This window comes from Rousettus aegyptiacus, unplaced genomic scaffold (genome assembly GCF_014176215.1).
Source record: "Rousettus aegyptiacus isolate mRouAeg1 unplaced genomic scaffold, mRouAeg1.p scaffold_m13_p_4, whole genome shotgun sequence".
NCBI classification, from domain to species: Eukaryota; Metazoa; Chordata; class Mammalia; order Chiroptera; family Pteropodidae; genus Rousettus; species Rousettus aegyptiacus.
The window spans coordinates 76,373,382-76,383,714 of NW_023416307.1; the positions used below are offsets into that span (position 1 = coordinate 76,373,382).

Below are 10,333 nucleotides of genomic sequence, written 5' to 3' on the forward strand. Positions count from 1 at the left end.
ATTGTGTTAATACACAATCATAATATCTCTAATTCTCTCTCTCTCTTTCTCTCTCTCTCTCCACAACCACACTAAAAACAATAACAATAACAAAAATCGAGGACAAGAGAATATTACCGTACATAATTAAGAACCTAATCTCAGGAGGCTCAGTTGTAAGAGGTAAATCCAACATGCAAGCCCAGGTCTGCCAGCTCCCAGGACTTCGCCTTGCCTTATAATACAGAACAAAGAGAAGTTATTCTTCGAACAGTATTTTATTATGTCATATTTGTGATTTTTATTATGCCTTACTGTCCTTACTATAAAAAGTATCTAATCTCTTTACGATAGACTGTTTTTCTTCCATGCCATTCATATTATGAAAATGAGAAGAAAGACTATTTTTTGGATTCTTCAGTTGTATCATGAAATCCATCATATTATGATTAAGAAATGCCTTATTTCTTGTAAAATTTCTGAATACTTAAAGTATCTTCTTTTAAATATAATAAAGAGCAGGTTTTAATGTATCTAATTTAACTTTGGATGAGAATTTGGCCGCAACTCAAATAATCATGGCTTCTATTAGCTTGGATTAAACTAGCTTCTCTAAGAAGTAAACTCTAAATTTCAAAGGCTTTAAAAAATAGAGACCTATTTCTTGTTCATATAGCAGTCCAATGTGGGTGTCCCTATTTCTGTAGCACAGAATCACTTTGGTTGAACGATGCCCTAGGTTTCAGCATCCATCCAGCAGAAGGGAGAAGAAGAACATGGAGAAACAACTCCCTTCTTAAAAGTCCCAGCTCAAAATTGCAAACACACTTTCACTGACAGATGAAGTGATTCAAAACTGATGGATTTGACGAGAACTAGTCACATGTCATGGGTCATGTAGCCAACTCTAGATATAAGAGAAGGCCATGTTATCCAAATCCTGTGAGTTCTGAAGTTTATATAACACTAGAATTCTTTTTTTTTTTTAAGATTAAAAAAACAAACGAACAAGGTCTATTTTATTTCGCAGCTATCTTTTGCGTTACAATGGCTTTGGTGAGACTGGCAGACAGGATTAAGTGAGAATTCACAAAGCAACATAAATGCGGAGCTGGCTTGTCCCCAAGCCTTGCCCCAAAGCATTTAGTTCTAGAGAACTTATACCAATGCCTCAGATTTATGGGCCTAAAGAAAATTATGCATCCTTGTGACTGTTATCTGCTGAGAACATTCTCCACATGGAAACTGAACATTCCTGAGTCTTCCACCAGTCCCAGCATAATACTACCCATTTCTATAGAGAACAGCATAGTGAAGAAGGAAGAAAAGGTCCAGGTCAAGAAACAGATCAGAACGGTCTCTCACAGATCCAGCTCTGTGTGCTCAATGAGAGATTTCAGAGACAGAAATACCTCAAACTCCAGGAGATCCAAGAACTTTCCAATATCCTGAAACTTAGCTACAAATAGATTAAGACCTGGTTCCAGAACCAGAGGATGAAATGTAAGAGGTAACAGAGATGCAACTGGCCAACAAATAGCAACTCTGTGACTTGGAAGGGCTCAGCAACTACAGAGTAACCAGGACTCTCTTCTCGTCACCAAGGTTGTCTGCTGAACGCTTCTGGAAACCATTCAATGTGGAGCAACCAGACCCGCAATAAAACAACTTGGAGTAACCATTCTTTGAACAGTTAGACCTAGAGCCCCCAAGCCTGGACCAACCATCCTGGAACAACCATCTCTACGGCTATGGAGAGGCAATCCTGCAGTCCCAGATCCAGTTCCAGCAAAATCATCCTGTCAATGACTTGGGACCACCTTGGAAACTGCTGGAAAAGTTATGATGCAATATAGCAAACCACTAACAATTGTAATATTATGGATTTATTCCCAAATTACTCCATGAACATATAGCTTAAAGATGTGTGACAAAGGGTATATTATTCAATCTCAGTTTAGGCAGTGGATATGTGACTTCTCCTAGAATTTTTATATATATCTCTGCCTTGATATTCTGCTTCACATTATGCCTATCGTGTCAATTGGGAGCAGGGGTGAGAACGAGGTATAACTGGAGTCTAATCAAAGAGGTTTTTGTAACATTGCTGCTAGAGACAAAATTATAAAAAAGATGTCTCTGGCTATAGATGACTAGATATAATACTATTTTGGATGTTATTGGGATCGAGAATCTTAACCTTGAGAATAGGAAGTAAAAGTACAAAGATGTGCGATGAAGGATTATCCCCATTTTCTGGAGTTGGGAGGCTTGTTAAAAACCTCGATTCAGGTGAAGGGTTAAGCTAAAATTAAAAAAAAAAAATGTTTCATTGAATTTCTCTGCTCCTTTTTCTATTTTACTACAACTCTTAATTTGTTGATTACTCAAGTATTTGTAAAAGATGTTTTATAATTTGCTGTATCATGATAATAGTACCAGTTTGGCTGGTTAATTTATAAGTTTACCTACAAATAAATAAAACTACTTTACCTTTAAAAAAAATGAAAAATACAAATTACTAATATACAACAAGGCATAAAGCTTTGAAAAAGCTTTTGGGTAGTGAGGAATCTTAAAGCCAACGCGTCTTTGTGTCACAGCAAGTTGGTTTCTGAAGGCTAAAACGATAGCCCCTGACTTGCCAGCTACCTCACTGTGACAACTCCCATGACAGAAGAGGATAAACACTTGGTGGACAGCAATCTCTTCCTGCCATGAAAACCAAATGGCAAAAGCCTGGGAAGGCAAAATATGAAGTTAAATAATATCCATTATTATCTGCATATTATTTATTAAACAATCTAATAAAATAAACATTTTAAACAACTATAATCAAGATACTACGATTTCCCAAAGCTAACTGAACTCCAGTGAATCTGATGGGTCATAAATAAAATAAAAATACCTGAAGAGCATGGTTGTTAGTTTTCCTTGTTTCATTTTAGCATTACTCTGAGAGACCAGAGCTTTCTCTGACTTATTAAAAATATAAAGATTAGATACTAAATTTTAGTCATAACTATTATTTCCATGGAACCACACTGCATTGTTACTTAAATGTATGCTAAATACATTAAATACTAAACAGTTATTTTAACTTATTGTCATTCATATTTTCTTAAGGAGTTTGTGTGTATGTGTGTGTGTGTATGTGTGAATTAACAAGATCTTTTAGATAAGAAATTTTATTGAAGTGACACAGGTATCTGAATTCTGAAAATCATATTGAACTGGGAAATCACAAAACATGAGCTTTTGCTCTCTGCTGTTCCCTGGCTGAGACATCTTACCTGCCCTTCTTCTGTAAAATGGGAGTAATAGTACATAGCCTGTTCAATTGAAAATTTCTTCAAAAAAACAACAACAACAAAAAACAACCAAACACATCACTAGATGGAAAAACATTTAGAGATGAGGTAGCACTCAATAGATATGTTTCTTATTATGATAGTAATGATAATAGCAATAAAATATTAACTTTATTAGGAAATTGCCTATAGAAAACACTAAGTATGATATCTATGTCAAAGGGCCTCATTCACTATTTGTAGGATTTTAAACAAGATACATAATTTTTCTATATCTCAGACTCTTTTTCTTAAACAAGAGCATGAGGATTAAAGGAATATTTGTAAAGGGGTCACAATATACACAATATAAATATTCATTAGATTAAAAATTATGTTAAATAAAATTTTGTTTTTTTGAACATCTCAATTTTTCAAAGACAACAAAATTCAATTTTAATATACTAATTGTATCACATGCCTACTTTAAACAATCCTTTAATTATTTTTAATTCAATACTAGCTAGAATCATCTATATCTATATTTCTTTGGAAGGATGACTACAATTTGAAATCTGTTTAATCATTCTGAAGAGTGTGAATTCTGTGGTTTTGAGCATGAGAGTGAAATAAATATAACTTCAAAGTCTCTTTATCACTAGTTCCATGTAAGTATATTTATAACCGTGTTTTGTTTCTTCTGATTTCAGAAGCACTGATTTTCTAAAACAATGTTTTTCCTCTCTGAACTCACCAAGTGTTTTTAGACAGTATTTAAAAAATTCCACGATTTTTCTGAAGTTATGTCAATAATAGCCAAGGCAATTGTTTCATCTTTGTTCAAATCCTCTTACTGGAAATGGTTTCCTCTTCACTGATTTATGTCTGCCCTTCATAACTTCATGTTTAGAATCTGTAATATCCTCATTATTCTCTGAATCTTTTTAGCATATTTTTATTATTTAGACAGCAGAAAATGTCTGAGTGTTATTATTTTAGAATTATTAATTCAAAGTCTTCATATTGTTCCTGTGACTTAGCGGAAGTATGCTATCATTTCATTTCCATACTTATAATACTAAATAAAAACAGCTGAGAAAAAAGAAAAGGCGCTTAAACAAATTTAGGTTATGGTTCTAGAAAAAGTTGCACCTCATTTTGTTTTTATTTTAATATCGATATTGATCTTTTTTTATTAAACACAAGAATATACTCTATAGTTAATTTGATTTATATTTTAAAATGCATTGTGAATGTAAAGTTCAAACTACTGATTACTTATTTTATATTCTTGTCTTTCAAATTGCTTTGTAAAAAGTTAATTTTATTATTAGCCATGGGTGGTAAATGAATTGAACAATGTTAAGGCATTTTTCCACATATTTGGTCTACAAAAAATTTAACACTCTAGAAATAAAAATGATAAATGGGCAACTTTGTTATGTGAAATAATCAATATGTACTGATCTAAATAATTGCCCATGTGATCAATATTCATTTAATAAAAAAATTATGTCTGTATATATACACACAGATTTATACATATATATAAAACTTATTTTTTGAATTTTTCACATTTTTATTTTTATTACAAACCAATTACTTATTAACAAAGATATATGTTAATACATCAATTGGGTCACATTAACATAACATTTTATTTAAAATGTTCAAATTCATATACGTGCATAATACTCCATTTATTTTTATGTGTCCTGAATATGCACTTATTAGGTTTGAAATTCAGGGAAAGCGCATGGATCTATCTGAACATTCGTTTCTTCTGTAAAATTGTTGAGAGAATACCTCATTTTTGGTTTAGTGATAAGGATTACTTGACATACTATTTTTAGCATAGCTAGAAGAGTTGTTCTATCACTGCCTTTTTAAAAATTTTCATGAGAATCAATACCATAATTTTAAAATTTTATGTTGAGGCAAGTATAAATAGCAATTATATTTCAGGAGAACTTAAGACCTATATTAAAGATGTAGTTGCAAAAGACCTTAAATCGCCTAGGCTGTTTTATGAATTCTTACTACAATATTCACCAGGAACTTTGGTCAGCACTTCTCACCTTAGTTCATTTAACCCTTTGAGAGCATTTGTGAGGAGGTATCAACCCCATTGTATAGATCTGAAAATTGAGCTCCAGATTACTTTGCAATCATTACTAATAATTCTTAGCAATATAAATAAATGGATAAATTATTTATAATAATTATATATACACTTACCAAATGGTAAATCATGAATTTATAACCCTGTGTATCTGATTTTAATGTTCTGCATACTTCCTCCTATTTGACTGTACTATAATTATACATAATTCTTAGATTCCCTTCTTGTATAGTTCTATTTTTAGAAATCCCAATTAACAAAGTTTACTTCGTGGGAAATTTTTATATCTACAGCATTCACAAATTGGTGTGCAGGTTCTATTTCATATATTTTCATATACTACAAAGAATTTAACAACGTGACATAAACGTATTTACAGAAGGGATATATAAATAAATATCAAATAAATACGAATATCTTAAATTAGTCATGGCAGAAAAGGAAGGGATAAAATTTAACATCTTTGTCCCTAATGTTTAATTTTTCCTTCAGAATGATGACTTGTAGGGACAGGTCCTTGATAGTCTGATTTTAATAGAAACCACATACATGATCAAGCCTTGCTGAAATAATAAATATTTAAGGAGTATAATCTAGATTTCCATTTACCCTCTTCAAGACCCAGAGAAGTGATTGTGTGTTCACATAGCCCAAACACGTAGGTATCAAGATATCTGGAGTAGGACTTTTGCTCAGTATGCTATCAAGTTTCCCGAGTAAGAAACATATATATTTCTACTTAACAAGAAAAGAAACAACTACAGATCCTATAACATGTATGAAACAGATTTCTGATGTCAACTCTGGTTCCTCCTGAAGACATAAAAACTACACTTGGTTTATTAAGATCCAATTTGGCTTTTACTTCTTGTTTGGGCAGATTTTTCATCCACTTCCATGCTGTTGAGCCTCTTCTCAACATTGACTTTTTAATCAGGGACCTTCTCAGTCTTTGTAGATTAGTCTCAGATTTGGCTAATCTAGTTGCTCGAGGTTAGCTTCAAGTGTCAAGTCTTCAGCAAAGTTTTCTTTTGAATTTTACTTCCTTTGGTAAATTTCAGCCCTGGGGAGCCCCTCTCTCTCTCTAAATTGAGCACTCTGAATAGAATGTGTGTGCTTTCTCTCCCTGCTATGTTCACATTCTGCCATGTTATGGAGATATTCTACTTCCTTGGGTAGAAACGTCATTCTAATTCAAACAGAACAGAAAAATTTCTATTTATTGGGCAGAAATGTGGATGTCCATCAACATACTTCTTCCTTTCTAATAAAGAGAGGTTTGCAATGCATTTTTATTTGATGACGTAATGCCTACGCTTGTGTTGCTATCCTAGGAACACTTAAATTACACAAAGCTTCCCTGCTTGAGTATCTCAGACCTTATGAGGGTCCAGTATGTACTCTGCTTTTCAGCTTTGTCAGTTGCTCATATTCTGTTAAGAGTATCAACTTTCTGTAGAAAATTTACAGGAACAATGATAATGACCTTCATGGAAAAGTACTAGACTATACCCAAATTGGAACACCCTACTTAAATACTCTTGATTACCAGTTATAAAATAGTCACAGGGTTGTAAAGTACAGCTTAGGAAATATAGTCGATAATATTGTAGTACTGTGTATGTCATCAGAAGGGTATTAGACTTATTGGGGTAATCACTTTGCAAGGTATATAAGTAATCTTTATGTTGTATACCTGAAATTAATATAATATTGTATATCAACTATATTTGAAAAATAAATTTTAAAATAATACAAATAAACACTCCTGATTACCCATAACTATGAGCCATTAGGTTTCAGCAGAACAAGACTTCAAAGACATAGCAAACTGAATCATTTTGAATTTTGCTTCTAGTCTATAATGTACTATAAAGAATGTATAAAAAATATTTATAGTTTATTATTTTATAAAAGAAAATTATCTGTTAATTTGACTTAGTTCATGGATATGTTGAAATTTCTCCTTGCTAAAAAAAAAATTCTCTTTAATTTAGCTGTGTTGGGAATCTTAATTGAACAGCGATACCTTGTTTTTCATTTTTTTTGTACATAGACCAAAGGCTATCAAGCTTTCTAGGATGCCACTGTCCCACAATAGTCATATTTTGGATTTGGCATGCTTTTACAAATATTGAAAATGATTACATGTGTGTAAATTCTTTTTGTTCTTTAAAAGGTAATAAAAAACAAAGATGCAATGTCTTTGTCAATTATTAGGATCGATTCATTGTTTTATCCTACTTGTGAGCATTTCTACCATTTTGTTTCTTTTCATATAAACTTTTAAGAGAACAACATCATCTGGTGTATGAAAGAAATTATTTGACTGTGGGGAATATAGCCCTAACCAAGTTATGCTCAAGTACAGCAAAAAAATTTTTGAAATACATCTCTGTGCTCTAACACAAAGTTCCATCCCATCTTAAGAACTGTTAGAAAACTCAAATTCTATAGAAAACTCAAATTCTATAGAAAACTCAAATTCTATAGAAAAATGAATGTTTTCCTTTTTCTTAAAATCCAGATATTTTTATTGCTCTTACTAAATAATGTTTTCCATAGAAACTTATGGAAACTAAACACCATTCTACAGACTCTAGAGATTACATAAGGGGACATCTTCATTTGATAAGAGAACTGAAAAAAGAGATTGGTCTTCCCTCCTTTGGGGCCTTGGAGCTTACTATTCTCTCTTCCAGGAACATTTTCCCCTATTACCTCTGTGTACATCTTGGCCTTGTAACTTTTAGATCTTGGCTCAAATGTCATCATTGGAGAGATCTGCTATGACAGTATAAAATAATACCATTCTCTATTCATCTTTTCAATACTCTATCCTGTTTCCCAGCCTTTATGTCTTTGCAGGTAATTCCATTTGATATGTATGTTTCTTTTTATTTATTTGTGTTCTTTCTCCTTCTTCTAAACTGTTAACTCCAGGAAAAATAAGAAATTTATTTTTTTCAGTGTTGTATCCCCAGTGCCCAAAATGCAAATTGACCAATAATAGAATTTCAACAGATGTTTGTTAAAAGAAAAAAAATGACTGGATAAATAAAATAATAAGTTTTAAAAATTATAATTTTATATACCATGTTTAATAAGGATGTCAATTATATTTTATTTACTACCTCTATTGCATGGCCCATTTCCTTTTCTATTCTATATATACATGTAGCCATGAATTATTTCTAATTTTTCTAAATTACCAGATATTTATCACCTCAGTGTTCACACCAATTTCTAAATATGGAATATTTTTTCTACCATCTCCACCCCAATTCCAACCAAAATTCAAAGATGACATTTGATCATCTTTCAAAGATCAGATTAAAAGACATTTCCTTCACAAAGCTCTATATTTTCCCAGTCATAATTAATCAATGTTTGTGTCACTCTGTTCCTAGCTGGACACTGGCATTTAAACTCTTGGCTTAAAGATTTGGTAAAAAAAAAAAAAAAAAAAAAAAAAGTTCATTTATCTCTCAATACTATGAGGTATACAGCTCAGTGCTTTGTGTACTTAAAATATTTAAAATATTTTGTGGTTGAAAAAATAGATGAATCAAATGTAATGTTTTTAATAAATGTTCATAATAATATTGAGGCTTAGAGAGGTTAATGCTAAAGTCATTTCAAATTCTATTTAATTAGTTTGATCTACCTTCTAAAAACATGAGGCCAATTTAAAATGACTTGTGTAGAATAAGAAATAAATCTGCAAAATTGTACATTCCCTCTAAAAAATTCTATCCATACATGAATTTGGAGGAAGCATGCCTTCTGTAAACAGGAAAAAACATCATCTGCAGAAATTGACAGCCTCTGTAATAATTCACATACGTTACGAAATGTTGAAGTTATTATATGTAGCCCTTAGTTTGCCACTGTGTTTTTTCAATAATACAGACACTCGATATCTAGGCCACTGAGTATATTTTGAGTGTATGTCTAGTCATATATATATATAATCTCCTGGTGATAATGAGAAAACTTCAAGAAAGAAGCCGAAATGGTATCCTTTTCATCTAAGCTTTCTCCGTTTCTAAAGATGTTTCCTGATGGGTGGGCAGCCAGTGAGTACCAGCACTGCCAACATCCTGACACAGCATCTGATCCTGCTCTTTGTGACCATTTCTTAACATTAGTGGGAAGCACCACATATTGACCCTGAAATCTATTTGAAAGTGAGATTCCTGACGACTAAACTTCAAGAAGGCAGAGCCTTTAAAATGCACATAGGCACATTGTGTTGACAGCAGGCAGCAGGCACTATTGACTTTCCTCACTGAAAAATCCCATGCCAAGAGCGTAGTAAAGGCACCAGAAGCCTGGGGGAGAAAAGTAGCTGTTTTTACTTAGAAACTACCTGCTGTCAGTCAGTTTGGCATCATTTGGGGCAGCAGGTGTTCCACAAGATAAAAAAGAAAGATCGTTAGAGAATTGTTTTTCTTTTTCTTTCTGTTTTTTGACAACTCATTGATGATGGGACCAAGTTGTGATGAAAGTTCAGTTTACCTTGACAAGATAGCTTTTTCTCCAGGCTATTAACCCAATCTTTGGCCTGTGACAGATTAGGGAAAGGAAAAACATAGAAATTTGAGTTTCCCTATCTTCACTCCTCTTTTTTTCTTCCTGCACACACGAGCTGTAACTGGATAGAAAAAAAAAAAAAATGCCTGCATTTCAAATACAACTTTCCCAAACTGATTACTATGCAAGTGTTTTATTTTTGCTGTGTCTTTCAAATCTGTCCCTTTTGACACCCCTGATCTACAACAAGATTATACTTTTCATGATGTTACAATGCTGTATTGCCTGAGGTGGATGAACTGATTGTAAGGTCAGTAGATTAAGTGCGTGTAACTCTGTGTTATGGTATTGGTCATAATTTACCAACAGAAAAAGGTGACAGTGGGCAACGTCACAATTTCATAAC

General features: G+C 32.6%; 1 pseudogene; it reads left to right on the top strand.

Annotated features, from left to right (window-relative positions):
* The first annotated feature begins 1,082 nt into the window (after positions 1–1,082).
* On the top strand, positions 1,083–1,676 carry LOC118601725 (annotated as a pseudogene).
* The last annotated feature ends 8,657 nt before the right edge of the window (positions 1,677–10,333 follow it).